The sequence below is a fragment of the Thalassophryne amazonica genome, chromosome 11 (genome assembly GCF_902500255.1).
Source record: "Thalassophryne amazonica chromosome 11, fThaAma1.1, whole genome shotgun sequence".
NCBI lineage: Eukaryota > Metazoa > Chordata > Actinopteri > Batrachoidiformes > Batrachoididae > Thalassophryne > Thalassophryne amazonica.
In genome coordinates, this window is record NC_047113.1 from 85,269,153 (window position 1) to 85,281,443 (window position 12,291).

Sequence of the window (12,291 nt, forward strand, 5' to 3'; positions counted from 1 at the left end):
CATCTGTGATGGTATGGGGCTGTGTTAGTGTCCATGGCATGGGCAACTTGTTGAAAGCCATTAAAAGCTGCCTGAATTCTACAAATGGTTTTCAACACGGAGGTGTTTTTCCTGTCGCGGCGCACACAGATTTGCAGAGTCGTCACGGAAACGACTCGGCGAATTTGCGCGTACGTCTTTCATTAAAAAAATGTCCTTAAACAGTGGAATGTCCGCATAAATTCCTCATGCCGGCCTCTTCTGAATCTTCTCTGTTCTCTCACGACGTCCTGGGTCAACAGAACCTTAAATTAGGATGATTTCAGCTCGAAACAGCCAGAAAACGTCGCCTGGGAGCGCTGCGCGACGTCCCGCTCCGTGGGAAGTCCTTACACCGACAGAAACACCCCATAATCTCTCATCAGCCGTTAAACTTTTCACAGAAAACCAGCTTAATTTCTCGAATAGTGTCCACTCGGATATTCCTCACAGGTCCAGAAAAAATTTTGATAAAGCAACGCGCGCAGTCTCGAGCAGCGTGTGAAACAAAGGAATTCAGCCGAGAGGGCGGGACCACATCTCACTCAAGGCCTGCTCACAGGGAAATGATGTCACCGACACGCGTGAAAAAACTCACGCATGCGCACGAGGGTTCAAGCATGATTAGTGTAATCGCATGTCATTCAAATCCATATAGTTAAAAAAAAAAAATAAAAGGGTCGGTTTATTATCTAAGAGACCTCGTAAGTGTGTCTTAAGTCTGGACTTGAAAGTCTCCACAGAATCTGACTGTTTTATTGACGCAGGGAGATCATTCCACAGGGGCACGATAAGAGAAAGCTCTGTGACCTGCAGACTTTATTCACCCTACGGACACAAAATAGTCCTGCACCCTGAGAACGCAAAGCCTGGGCCGTTACGTAAGATTTAAATAGGTCAGCTAGGTAGGGAGGTGCCAGTCCATGAACAATTTTATAGGCTAGTAGCAGAACCTTAAAATCTGATCTCACTGTGACAGGAAGCCAGTGAAGAGACGCCAAAATGGGTGTAATGTGGTCGAACTTTCTGCTTCGTGTCAAACATCTGGCTGCAGCATTTTGAACCAGTTGGAGAGCCCTAATGCTGGACTGCAGTTAACCAGCAAATAGAACATTGCAGTAGTCCAATCTAGAAGATAAAGAAGGTAAACGCATGGATCAGGGTCTCAGCATCAGCCATAGACAGGATGGAATGAATCTTTGCTATATTTCACAGGTGGAAAAAAGCAGTCCTCGTAATAGTTCTAATGTGGAGGTCAAAGGACAATGTAGGATCAAAAATCACCCCAAGGTTCCTCACTTTGTCAGTGTGATGTATGGCACACGAGCCTAGGCTAAGTGTTAACTGGTCAAATTGATGCCGACGTCTCACTGGAGCAAGAACCATCATTTCAGTCTTATCAGAGTTTAAAAGTAGGATGTTTCTAGACATCCAACTTCTCACTGATGCAAGGTAATCTTCTAAGGATTTTATGTGGATGAGATTACCAGCAGTTATCGGCATGTGTAACAGAGTACCATCAGCATAACAGTGAAAGGTAATCCCAAAACGCCGCAATATGTGCCCAAAGGGTGCTATATAAAGGGAGAAAAGCAGGGGGCCTAAGACGGACCCCGGTGGAACCCCAAATTTCATGTCAGTAAGGTTAGAGGTAGTGTTACTGTACAAAACAGTGAGAACGACTGGTCAAGTATGATGTCATCCATGCAAGGACACTCTCAGTAATCCCAAAATGATTTTCCAGCCTATCAAGTAGAATATGATGATCCATGGTCTCAAATGCAGCATTGAGATCTAACAGCACAAGAACCGTAGTGGTGTCCGAATCCATTGCAAGCAGAAATCATTCACCACTTTAGTGAGAGCCGTCTCTGTGGAATGATAAGTAGACTGCAGTGGCTCAAAGAGATTATTCTCAGTAAGATAGTCCATGAGCTGTCCAGACACCACTTTTTCCAGAATTTTAGAGCAAAATGATAGATTTGATATCGGCTGATAGTTTTTCAATACACTATGGTGAAGATTAGGTTTCTTAAGTAATGGGTGAATCACTGCAGATTTGAAACATTTATGAACAGATCCAGAAGTTAAAGAAAGATTAATAATTTCCAGCACAGTTGGGCCAAGGGTCATCCACAGGTCCTTAAACAGTTTTGTTGGTATAGGATCAAATAAACAGGTTGTGCTTTTTGTTGATGTTATGACTTTCTTCAGAATGCCTAGAGAGATACTCTCAAATTCTGTAAATCTAGGTAATACCTCAGTAATGGCACCCACCTCAATAGCAGGGTGTAGTGGCTGGGTTAAGGCATGCTGGGATATGTTTAACCTAATATCTTCTATTTTCTTCTTGAAGTAATCCAGGAAATCGTGTGCTGTAAAAGGAGAGCGAACTACAGGTGGTTGTCCATGAATAACTGTTGCCACCGTGTCGAACAAGAACTTGGAGTTATGCTTGTTTTTGTTGATCAAATCAGAATAATAGGTCCGCTTTGTAGCCAGTAATGCATGCTTATAGTGTGAGATAGCATCACGCCACGCAAGGTGGAATGCTTCTATTTTTGAACTACACCATTTCTGTTCTAGACCTCTTGCCTTATGCTTGAGGTCATGCAGGTAATTGTTGAACCAAGGTGACTGTGATTTGGGGGAGCACGGTTTTAACAAAGGTGGTGCAATCATGTCAAGTGTAGTTTTGAGCATTGAGTTTAAACTATCCACAAGACTGTCTACTGATTGAGTATTTGCCAAATGTGAAGCTAAGACATCAGGCAGTCTAACTTCAAGTTCAGTCTTAGTTGAGGAGTTGATGCATTGTTGTAGTGATATATAAGGTTGTTGTTCCACTAAACATGGCAGCGAAACTGTAAACTTATTAAGTGAGTGATCACAGACCACTGGCATCAAGCAGGCAACCGGCCCAACGGCCAACAAGAATGTTCCCCTGAAGACCAAGACAGGAGTGAACATCACCGACCAGTGGAAACAGATTGAGAGATGGGTAGAGCTCTACTCCACTCAGAATGTTGTGTCAGAAGCAGTGCTGAACACCATCTGCGAGATGCCAATGATGGACAAGCTGGATGCGGAACTGACCAAGGAGGAGCTGAACTTGGCCATAGACTGTTTGTTTGCAAGGCTCCGGGAAAGGATGGGATACCACCAGAGGTGATCAAGAGTGGGAAGGACGCACTGTTCCAGGACCTGCATGAGCTTCTCTGTCTGTGCTGGAACGAGGGATCTATGCCAAGGGAGATGCGAGATGCCAAGATCGTGACTCTCTACAAAAACAAGGGCAACCACAGTGACTGCAACAGTTACAGGGGCATATCCCTACTGAGTATTGTCAGCAAATTCTTTGCTACTCATCCCTTGGTTTTATCTTGTCTCTCTAACAGGAGAGCCTCAGTTACTGCAGCTAAATATATATCCTCTTCTGCCATTTTGTCCTGTGGTGTTCACCCAGGTTCCACTCTGGGACCTATTTTATATTTGCATTGAATTTGCTCCCACTTGGGACAGATTCGAGCTCTTTTGATCATATCATTGTTATGTAGATGTACATCTCTGCTCCACAAAATGTTCTTCAAAACTATATTAATATCATAAAAAGACTAGATGGCTGCCAACTATCTGTTACTGTTAATACAGCAAAAACTGAAGTTCTTGTTTGTGCTCCTGAGGAGTTTGTTCCTTTGGTGATTAAGAACTTTGGCTCTCTTCTGTTCTCTTCTCTTTGGCTCTTTACTGTTCACTCAGCAGTCAGAAATCTGGGTGTTACATTTGACCAGGCTCTCAATTTTGACATACGCTACTCATCTTGTGCAATCATTCTTCTTCTATTCACGAAACATTGCCCGCCTTAGTGACATGTCTTATGCTGAGCTGTTATGTGTCTTGGCTATTGTGATTTGCTGCTCCCTAACCTCAGTTAGTCTTCGCTGGACTGCCTACAAACGGTCCAGAATGTGGCTGCAAGGCTTCTTACAAGGTCATCTAAGCGGTCTTACGTAGCACCCATTCTGTCCTATTTGCATTGGCTCCCAATTCGGTTCAGACTGAAATTTAAAATACTGGTGATGACTTTTAGAGCTCTGCACGGTCAAATGCCACTCTACAACAGTGAACTATTGCACACTTATCTGACAAGCAGGTCTCTGAGGTCCTTGGACCAGAACCTGTTGGTTGTACCAAGGTCAAGGCTGAAGACCAGAGGAAACTGTGCATTTGAGGTGGTGGCGCCCAAACTGTGAAATGCACTGCCACTACACCTACGACCTGTGAACTCTGTTGAAACTTTTAAGGAGAAGGTCAAGACCCATTTGTACAGACTTACATTTAACCAGTTTTATGGTACTGCTGTTTTTAATTTCTGTGCATCACAAATTACTGTACAGCACTTTGTGATTTTATCTTGAAAGGTGCTATACAAATAAGCTTTACTTACCGTACTTGCCATCTTGACCCGACTGCACGTTCTGGTGGGATGCATGTATCCAGAGTCACAGTGTGGTTTCAGGGCAGGCAGATCTACCACTGACATGATCTTCTTCATCAGACAACTGCAGACAACTACTTTGCCTTCATCAACCAGCAGTGGGTCTTCGGCATATTCTTTTCCATGCTGCTGCCCTACGCATTCGATGGCAACGAGGACGGAGTCTATCTTAAGTGTTCTGATGGAAGTCTCTTCAACCTGGCTAGACTCAGAGCGAAGACCAAGTTCTGGTGCATTACCATCAAAGAGGCCCTATTCGCTGACGACATTGCTTCAGCAACCCACACAGAAGCCCTTCAACGACTGGTGGATCGCCTTGCGCACACATGCTGTGAATTTGGCCTCACCATCAGCCTCAAAAAGTGATGGCACAGGGTACCGACTCCCCATCAACCATCCACATGTGGAAGTACAACCTCAACCTTGTCAGCCACTTCTAGTACCTGGGGTCATACAATATGATACAATACGATACACTGTATTGTCCCCTTCGGGAAATTTGTCTTGGACTCCAAGAGCTACACAGATAAAACTGCCATGGCAAAGTTACATAACTCGTGCATATTGCACATAACTTAATACACACACCAATATTGCACATACCCCTTTTGCACAACAGTCTTGCACAGATGGTTCATGCATATTGCACATATGCCTAATAAACATACCCCTATTGCACAGCCGTCTCCCACATATGATTAAAAGGAAAATGCTGACAATATAGTAAATGAAAATGAATAAATTACACTGAATAGCAATGCGGCATTGCTATTCAGTGTAGCCACTACCTATCCCACTACCTGGGATAGGTAGTGGCTACTACCTATCCCAGGAACCATTATTTAAAACTGTAATTGACATGGGCACAAATGAGTTTTTAAAGCGATTCAGTCTACATTGAGGGACTCTGTATCGCCTGCCAGACGGTATGAGTTCATACTCGGGGTAGATGTGGGAAGGATCCGACAATGCTCGCTGTGCTTGTTTGAGAACAGAATGTTCATAGATGAACTGCAGGGAAGAGTTTCCAGTCATCAATCAATCAATCAACTTTTTTCTTGTATAGCGCCAAATCACAACAAACAGTTGCCCCAAGGCGCTCCACATTGCAAGGCAAGGCCATACAATAATTATGAAACACAGTCTACGTCTAAAGCAACATAACCAAGGGATGGTCCAGGGTCACCCGATCCAGCCCTAACTATAAGCCTTAGCGAAAAGGAAAGTTTTAAGCCTAATCTTAAAAGTAGAGAGGGTATCTGTCTCCCTGATCTGAATTGGGAGCTGGTTCCACAGGAGAGGAGCCTGAAAGCTGAAGGCTCTGCCTCCCATTCTACTCTTACAAACCCTAGGAACTACAAGTAAGCCCGCAGTCTGAGAGCGAAGCGCTCTAATGGGGTAATATGGTACTACGAGGTCCCTAAGATAAGATGGGACCTGATTATTCAAAACCTTATAAGTAAGAAGAAGAATTTTAAATTCTATTCTAGCATTAACAGGAAGCCAATGAAGGGAGGCCAACACGGGTGAGACATGCTCTAGTCATCCCTACAACTTTCATGGCAGCAGACGAGCAAGCTTAGATTTCAACTGGACAGAGAGATTACCATACCAGGCTGACATCCCATACCGGATAATGCTTTCCAAGCCAGCCTGATAAAACAGAAACAAGATGTTCCAATCAACCCTAAACACCCAGAGTCTGCGCAGAAAATATAGCCTCTGCTGTTAATGGGAGCATAAATTATTGACGTGTTAAACTGGTTATCTAAGTAAATGCCTAGATACTTATAAAAGCTGGCCTGATTTCTTCGTCATGGATTACCAGAGCGGTATGATCACCAATAGAGCAAGGGTCAATTATCTCCTCAGTTTTCTTTAAATTTATGGTAAGAAAATTAGCATCACAACAGTGGACAAAAGACTGCACCTTGTTAAAGTACAGTGATGGATCTGAGTGTTTGTGAAGCAGACTGGGGATGGCAGTATCATCAGAAAACTTAAAAACATGGTTTCCATGAAAGTGGCTAATGCAATCATTAGTATAAAGAGTAAAAAGGACAGGCAAACTGACACAGCCCAGAGGTACACCTGTACTGATGGTTTTTGGATCAGAGATAGTGTTGCTAACTCTGACATTTTGAACTCTTTGTTAAAAAAGAATAAAACCATTTAATAATTACAGGGTTTACTGTCAGGTGAATTCCTTTTTGGATCAATAATTGAGGCTGTAATGTGTTAAAAGCAGAACTAAAATTAACAAATAAAAGACGTGCGTAAGCCTTTGGGTCTTCAAGGTGTTTTAGTGACAGATGAGTGATGCCATTAATGGCATCGTCTGTGCCCCGCCCTCTCCTATAAGCAAACTGCAGAGGATCTGGATCGGAATTTATCTCTGACTTTAAAATAGACACAATATATTTTTCTAAGCATTTCATAACAGAAGTTAAAGCTACAGGTCTAAAATCATTGTTAACCATTGGGCAGGGTTTTTTGGGGACTGAAACAATAATTGATTTTTTCCAGAGTAAAGGAACTGTATGCTGGTCAACAGACTGCTGGAAGACCAGGCACCAGGCTGGTGTGAGCTCCTCTGAAAAAAATCTTTAAAAGAAAAGCAGAGATGCCATCTGGGCCAGCAGACTTATTTTTCTAAACCCCACTAAAAAGTGACCTGATTTTGTCTGGATCAACTACTAACCTAGTGTGCAAATCAGTAGGTGAAATAGAATTTAAAATATTAGCACAATACAAAGAAAAATCCTGAGTCTCAAATCTCAGATAAAAGTCACTGAGCTCATTTGCTTTTTTCTGATCATCTGTTACAAAGCTTTTCCTTTTTGTTGTCATGTTAGCTGCCACTTTCATCGAATCCCAAAGTTTTTTTTTTTTTTTTTAAGAGTCCATTGAGGCAAAATTCTGCTTGATGTTGCCCTTGTGCCTCTTCCTTGCATGCCTTGGCATCAGATTCCTTTTGCACAATTTTTAATCCCATCTGGTCATGATTCTTAAGTCACTTTTTTTGCGGTTGATACAGTCTTTAACTTCTTTGGTTACATAAGGTTTGTTGTGCGGATACATAATATCATTTTTGGTAACCACACAGTCAGTGCAAAATTGTATGTAGTCTGTTATAGTATCCGTAGCCTCATCGATATCCAGTGTATGAAAAATGTCCCAATCTGTGCAGAGGAAAGATCCCTTTAAAGCCTCTATGTTATCACTAGACCAAACAGACACGGTCTTGATCTGTGGCTCGCTGCTCTTAAGCACCGTCTTGTAAGTTGGGATGGCCATGGCTCGGGCTGTCTTTCTACTTGGGAGAAGATAAACAGCAAAAATTAAAATATTAACAAACTCCCCCAAAAGGTAAAAGGGTCTCACAGAGAGGCACAGACGTTTCACAGCTGACGGTGTAATTCCTGCACCAGCCTTCATTGACGAACACACAGACGCCTCTCCCACAGCTCTTACCTGAGGATGCGCTCTGGTCCGCTCATATGACAGAGAAGTCCTCCAAATCAATAAGAGTCTGGAATGTCCGTACGTTGCCATGTTTCTGAGATCACAAGCATGCCCGACTCCCGGTATTCAACGCTTACTCTGGCATTGGTACGAAGCTCCTCCATGTAATTCATCAGAGACCGCGCAATGCACAGGATCATACACCTGGCAGCGGCGGTCTGTTAACCTCCTCATCTGCCTCTTCTCCGATGACTTGCTCTGGTCGACAATCTTGTCCAACCTTTCACTTGAGCCTGAGAACAATGTGAGGATCACCAAGGGGTGATTGTCCAAGCTCCACAATAGGGTTTGGTCCAACAAGAACTTGACTGAAAATACCAAGAGGTAGGTGTACAGAACTTGTATTCTCAGCACCTTGCTCTACTGCAGTAAAATGTGGACAACATATGCTTCCCAGGAAAAGAGACAACAGTTTTCATCTACGGTGCCTCAGACACATCCTCTATAGTCAATAGCAGGACAAGATCCCCAATACCAAAGTGCTGTAGTGAGCAGGACTTCCATCTGTCTTTGCACTCCTGAGCAAACACCACCTCTGTTGGCTGGGACACGTGCACATTGTGGACAATTGCCACATCCCCAACAATCTGCTCTATAGAGAGTTGGCTGAGGGAGCCAAGTCCCAAAGTCACCCATCACTGCGCTACAAGGACAGCTGCAGGCGTGACCTAAAAAGTGCAGGCATCAACATCCAGACATGGGAGCGACTCGTAGCGGGCCAGACCCTGGAAAGCAGCTGTCTGGAGAGGAGTTGAGCAGGCTGAAACAGAATGCATGGACACTGAAGAGGAAGCAAGCCACATGCAAGTCCAGCTCTGCGGACCCAACAGTCACAGCCTACGTCTGTCCAGCCTGCTTCAAAGACTGCCATTCCCACATCGCCTTATACAGCCATGGAAGGAAATGCCGCACCCAACAGTGACTCTTTTCAGTGTGCATCCATTGTCTCCCAAGACAGAAGGTGGAGGTGATAGTCTAGTGGTTAAAGCGTTGGGTTTCAGACCAGAGGATCCTCGGCTCAAATCCCAGCCTGCCCGGAAAATCACTAAGGGCCCTTAATCCCCTAGTTGCTCCCAGTGTGTAGTGGGCACCTTGCATGGCAGCAGACTCACATCATGGTGAATGTGAAGCAGTTGATGTGTAAAGATCTTTGCGCATCTGATGCAGATGAAAAAGCACAGTCCATTTATTTTCAGATTAATAAAGATTCCAAGTTTGGGGAAAAAAAAAATGTGAACTTTAGGGTTCAAGGTCTCCAGTTTAATAATTCACACATCTGCTGCACTGTTTGACATTTTATACAAATCCACAGAACATGAGACAATAACAGCCTGTGGTTGGATTACATTCTTTAGATTCCTTCTGAACCATCTAAATGCCAAAATCGACAATTCCATCACATATGTGAAAATTTTAACATAGCATCTTTTAAGCAACATGCAATCCAACATCGCAGCACTCATCATCACCTTACTGCTCTTCCTCAGAGCATGTGGCTGTGTCACATGTACGCAGTTTGTCTCAGTGGCTGTGCGACATACGTCATGGAGTCTAAAATGAGCCATTTTCAAGGCTACAGCAGCATTTCCTACATGGGCAGAGATAATTCTGACTCGGAGGATCTTCATGAAAAGACATATTTCACGGATGTGTGGATAAAGATTTATTTAGCACAATAGGACCCCTTAAAAAAAACAAACAAAAAAAAACTATGTTGCAGCCATCTTAAAAAAATGTGACACCTGAAAACAGAAGTGGATGATAAACTTGAGGCATTTAATTAAAATTCACTTATTCATCATCAACCGCTTATCTGGGATCAGGTTGCAAGAAGTTTACTTGTTTGAATATTTGAATTTGTCAATGGTCAGAATTTCTAATTTGCACAAGTGCAGATAATCTCCACATGTGACCAGAGAAATCTGCCATCGAACCAAAATCTAAACTAAAAAATAAATAAATGTAAGGTGATGGATTGAACATGGAAATGTCCACCTTTTTAAACTCAAGAATTTCATTTTTGGAGAACCAAGTTTTGTAAGATTTGCAGTTTAGTCCGACTGCAGAAACACTGGTAATGTTAGAAGAGGAACACACATCAGCCCACCTCACAGGTGTGCCATATCAAGATGCTGATTAGACACCATGATTAGTGCACAGGTGTGCCTTAGACTGCCCACAACAAAAGGCCACTCTGAAAGGTGCAGTTTTGTTTTATTGGGGGGGGATACCAGTCAGTATCTGGTGTGACCACCATTTGCCTCATGCAGTGCAACACATCTCCTTCGCATCATCCGTGAAGAGAACACCTCTCCAACGTGCCAAACGGCAGCGAATGTGAGCATTTGCCCACTCAAGTCGGTTACGACGATGAACTGGAGTCAGGTCGAGACCCCGATGAGGACGACGAGCATGCAGATGAGCTTCCCTGAGACGGTTTCTGACAATTTGTGCAGAAATTCTTTGGTTATGCAAACCGATTGTTCCAGCAGCTGTCCGAGTGGCTGGTCTCAGACGATCTTGGAGGTGAACATGCTGGATGTGGAGGTCCTGGGCTGGTGTGGTTACACGTGGTCTGCGGTTGTGAGGCTGGTTGGATGTACTGACAAATTCTCTGAAACACCTTTGGAGACGGCTTATGGTAGAGAAATGAACATTCAATACACGAGCAACAGCTCTGGTTGACATTCCTGCTGTCAGCATGCCAATTGCACGCTCCATCAAATCTTGCAACATCTGTGGCATTGTGCTGTGTGACAAAACTGCACCTTTCAGAGTGGCCTTTTATTGTGGGCAGTCTAAGGCACACCTGTGCACTAATCATGGTGTCTAATCAGCATCTTGATATGGCACACCTGTGAGGTGGGATGGATTATCTCAGCAAAGGAGAAGTGCTCACTATCACAGATTTCGACTGGTTTGTGAACAATATTTGAGGGAAATGGTGATGTGTATGTGGAAAACGTTTTAGATCTTTGAGTTCATCTCATACAAAATGGGAGCAAAACCAAAAGTGTTGCGTTTATATTTTTGTTGAGTATGTGATTATTTTGGAAAACGCAGATTATTCTATGTTTCTTATCCACATGAGAATGCACTTTTTAGGTCACAGAAAACAGAATTTTTGCGAAACATCAGCAAATTTCAGTGTCTACATGTGGACAAGGAAAGGTTTTTGTCTTTTTTTCCAGGTTTCTGATTGTCCAACATGTCTATACGGTAATGCTGCATTCGTATGATTAGTGATGAAAAACAGTCACAAAGCGGTTAAGTGCAATGAGGCATGGTCATTTTCTGTTGTCAATGACAAGAAATATTCCTTATTTAATGGAGCCAAAGAGTTGTAATGTTTTGTAACTTCTTGTATTAAAACAGGAGGCCCTGATTCTGAAAGAATCCATCTTTTACATCACTTTTCTACTTATTCTGTTACTTAAAGCCAACATGTGAACACAGCATCAGGGCTATATTGCCACCTGCTGCTTAGATATGCCCCGGACAACTTTAAAACATGTTTTGTTTTCATAAGGGTGGACATATATATATATATACATATATATATATATATACATATATATATATATATACATATATATATATATATATATATATATATATATATATATATATATATATATATATATACACACACACAATTTTTTTTTTTTTTAAACAAAGTTGGAAAATCCCATAGTGCACTTCAGCATTGACTTTACAATCCCCTGGAAGAGGATGTAATCCCATTCACCCCAAATATAGTATTTGGTGTTTTGATGATTGTTGCAGAGAATACCATTTATAATGTTGATCAAAAACCTGCTGAAATGTGTAGTTAGTATGTACGTATGCACACAAGTGCACAGCACGGTCGCACTCATGAAACCTTTCAGTGACTCTCGTTCCTTATTAGCCCTCTCACAGGCACAATAAAAAGTTTACAGTTGTTTAGGGTATATAAACCACAAACAATCCCAAATCAATTCACACAGTTCAACACGATTAACTGGTAACTGCTGCAAGGTGATAATGTTTTGAAACATAAAAGTTAGGGCAGGTCTGGGGAGCATGAAGTGGTGCTGGACTTGGGTCCGGGATGGCAACTGGTCCATCCCCATCTATCTGTCACATCCATCTGAAACATGGGCGTGTCCTTGGCGTTCTCCAACCGCTAAGATCCTGAACACTGAGACTCCCGCGTGCTGGATCACGTAGTGAAAATGCCATCAATGCAAGTGGTGCGACTCAGCCGA